The 3,856-nt window shown below is 45.6% G+C and overlaps 1 long non-coding RNA gene across 1 annotated transcript; it reads left to right on the forward strand.

Annotated features, from left to right (window-relative positions):
- The first annotated feature begins 249 nt into the window (after nucleotides 1-249).
- On the forward strand, nucleotides 250-1,102 carry LOC138438070 (uncharacterized). Its single transcript, XR_011256254.1, has 2 exons — nucleotides 250-371; nucleotides 593-1,102. It is a non-coding gene; the product is annotated as an uncharacterized lncRNA (long non-coding RNA).
- The last annotated feature ends 2,754 nt before the right edge of the window (nucleotides 1,103-3,856 follow it).

The following is a 3,856-nucleotide window of genomic DNA, read 5'->3' on the forward strand; positions in this document are numbered from 1 at the left end:
CTGGCTCTCTTACTCTCATTCTGCTGCTGCTAAGTCTCTTCAGTCATGTCCAACTCTTTGTAACCCTGCAGGATTTTCCAGGCAAGAATACCAGGGTGGATTGCCATGCCCTCCTCCGGGACATCTTCCTGACCCAGGGATCGAACTTGCATCTCTTATGTCTCCTACATTGGCAGGCAGGTTCTTTACCACTAGCACCAGCTGGGAAGCCCTTATCTCATTCGACCTCCTTCTTTTAATCTACTGCAGCTATAAGAGCTTCTGAAAGTACATGACACGCTGTCCAGAGTGATCAAATGGGCAAATGGATTTGGAAACCCTAGGAAGACTCTAGCACCACAAAATCTGTTTCAGTCCTCCGACCAGCCGAGGTAAAAAATTCCCATCCTAGATCCAAGTATGAATGCCTTCAGGCCTTTTCCCTATAATCTTATTTCAAGACCCAGTTCTGATGTCACTTTTTTCAGGAAGCCCCTCTTGGTTGTCCAGCTAATATTTATTTCCCTCTTCTCTCTCCTCCATGGCACATCTCTGGTGTCTTTATAACACTTCATAGCATCACCTCTTTCCTCACATGACATTTGTCCTCCAGGATGTGAGAGTTGGACTGTGAAGAAAGCTGAGCACCGAAGAATTGATGCTTTTGAATTGTGGTGTTGGAGAAGACTCTTGAGAGTCTCTTGGACTGCAAGGAGATCCAGCCAGTCCATTCTGAAGGAGATCAACCCTGGGATTTCTTTGGAAGGAATGATGCTAAAGCTGCAACTCCAATATTTTGGCCACCTCATGCAAAGAGTTGACTCATTGGAAAAGACTATGATGCTGGGAGGAATTGAGGGCAGGAGGAGAAGGGGACGACAGAGGATGAGATGGTTGGATGGCATCACCGACTCAATGGGCATGGATGTGGGTGAACTCCGGGAGTTGGTGATGGACAGGGAGGGCTGGTGTGCTGCAGTTCATGGGGTCGCAAAGAGTTGGACACGACTGAGCGACTGAACTGAACTGAACTGTGCAGTAATAATACCAGTCACATGTATAATCTTTAATTTTCTAGTAGTCATATTTTGTTTAATGAAAATAGATAAAATGATTTTAAAAACAAGTTTGATTTAACTCAATATGCCCACAATGTTATTTCAACATTCGTAATATAAACATCATCAACAAAATTTTTTAAGCACACTGAGTATTTGAAATTTGGTGTGTGGTTTACACTTAGAGTTTATCTCAGCTTTGGTTACATTTCAAGTTCTATGTGTGGCTACACGTGGCAGGTGGAGGCCCTGTCGGGGTGCACAGTCCTGGGTCTCTGAGGTCAAGGCTCTGACTCTTGCCTCTGGGTCTTCAGAAGCAGAACCATTTCCTGAACCCAGTAGAGCATCATAGAAAGTGTTTTGAGTTAATATAAACACAAATTCCTCCTGGCCTTGTATTTGTTTTAAGATACAGTGGATAATGGGTACATCCGTTTCAGGAAAGAGGGAAAGCAAGTCACAGTAGGTTTCATTTAAGTAGTGAGGGGAACTTTCCCGGTGATCCAGTGGTTAAGAATCCACCTTGCAATGCGGGGGGTGCTAGCTGAGGAACCAAGATCCCACATGCTGAGCAACTTAGCTTGCACACCTCTAACTACTGATCTCTTGTGCTCTGGAGCCCACGCACCACAAGAGAGCCAACAACAAGAGAGCAACATAACAAAGATCTTGTGTGCAGCAATTAAGATCCAGTGCAGCCAAATAGATAACAGCAATAAAAGAGGAGTGAGTACTGGAAGAAATATGGGGCCACAGAGCATTCATTAAAGGGAGCTGAAATGGGCAGTGGAGTCCAAGCGGGAGATACCAGGGAAACTTCTCTGTCTTGCACTGTGGGATCCAACCCAGCAGACATCAGATGATGGTGCCTCTGAAGTGTGTAGTTGGTTTCCTTCTGGAAGCTACCTCAAATGGCCTGAAGAGTACTGCACACCAGAGCATTTGATCGAGGTGTAATGCTATCAGTTGTCTTTAACAAAGAGGTGCAGCAAGAATGTGTTCTCGGTAAAGATCACTTCTGAAAACATGTTGAACTTGTTTATGCATTGGCCACAGGCTTCTCAAGAAAGTTCACTGGCTTACCTCCTAATTTACCCAAAGTTGGTTCGGTGAGGAGAATGGGCTACCACTTTTGTCACAAAAGAACTGCCTCCAAGGCAGTGCCCATGGATATATGATCACAGCTTTCCAGGAAACAGAGATCTGAGGAAATCAGAGTTCAAGCTCCTTTCCCTAGGTCCTCTGAGGTAAAAAAATCGATGTACAGAGAGGTACAGGGACTGGAGTCTGGACACCTCCCTGCAAGTTGGTTGTCATCAGCAGTGTAGTAAAGTTACAAGAAGGCATCTGAGGAGGACCAGACACTTGGCTGAATTATATTGTTCCTTGATGAGGCTCAGGTTATAGTAGCAAGAGTCCAGGCTTTGTAAAGGAACACCCCATTTTCCAAATGCCAGCCTGCCCATTTATTTAGAACATCTATTATATTAAAACTCTTCATGTATACACTTCCTTTTTGCTTCCCTGGTGGCTCAGACAGTAAAGCATCTGCCTACAATGCGGGAGACTGGGGTTCAACCCCTGGATCAGGAAGATCTCCTGGAGAAGGAAATGGCAACCCACTCCAGTATTCTTGCCTGGAGAATCCCATGGATGGAGGAACCTGGTAGGCCACAGTCCATGGGGTCAGAAAGAGTCGTACACGACTGAGCAACTTCATTGTCTTTTCTTTCTTTGAAAGGACTTTTTGGCAATTTACGCAAAGCAATGTAACACATGGTTAAGACCTTGGGTCACTAGCATGTGACCTCCTGCAGGTTATTTTACCTCTTTCAGCCACAGGTTTTTCACTGTGAAGTATGAGTACTAACACTCCTTACGCCCTTAGTGTCATGATTAAACCGGGAGATAAAGTGCTAGTCAAAATGCATGGAAAGTGCCCCATAAAAGTTTCAAGCCAACATAAGACAGGATAGCTTAAAGTAGAAAAATGAGCTTAAAAGAGAAGAGGAATAAATATTTCAAGCAAGTGGGCACTGAATACATATCATCACACAATGAGTGATGGGCAGTTGAGGGAAATTAGAAGACAGGAAGACTGTCCTCTTAGTCCTCAGCTTACATTCTAGTTGAGTGGACTCTACCATAGGAGGAAAGCCTTGTGTTAATCTGTGTAGCACCCACTATAAACACAATACAGGTGACCGGCACCATGGGGTTGAGGGCCAGTCAGAGTAGACCGGAAACAAAACAAAACAAAACAAAACAAAACAATTAGGATCTAGAAAGGCAATGAGATGGCACCATTCCTCCCAAGCAGGAAACTGTACATCAGCCAATGGGGTGAGCCATCTGTCTTCTGAGGAGAGTGAGAAGGGAAAGTCCAGACTGAAGGAAGGAAAGTAGTCAGGAGGCAATAGGAAGCCTTAATGACAAGCGAGCTGGGTAGTAAGAACATCAAAAGAGGAAACAGACCAAGAGCTCCTCAGCAACAGAGAAAGTTGCTAAGATCCGTAAGATGGCAACAGCTTGCATTGTGGGAAGGGATGGTAGGGGAGGGGAGGTGGAGAGTGAGAAATTCATCTCCAACCCCACGGTCTGTCCCTCGGCCCAGGCCTGCTCAGGGCTCCCCAGGTCTGCCAGCAACACTCTTCTGCAGGTGGTGGCTTGCGACCCCATGGAGTATAGCCCTTCAGGCTCCTCTGTCCATGACATTTTCCAGGCCAGAAAATGAGTTACCATTTCCTTCTCCAGGAGATCTTCCCGACCCAGGGATTGAACTCGGGTCTCCTACATTGCAGGCAGATTCTACCTGAGCC

This window comes from Ovis canadensis, chromosome 3, assembly GCF_042477335.2.
Source record: "Ovis canadensis isolate MfBH-ARS-UI-01 breed Bighorn chromosome 3, ARS-UI_OviCan_v2, whole genome shotgun sequence".
NCBI classification, from domain to species: Eukaryota; Metazoa; Chordata; class Mammalia; order Artiodactyla; family Bovidae; genus Ovis; species Ovis canadensis.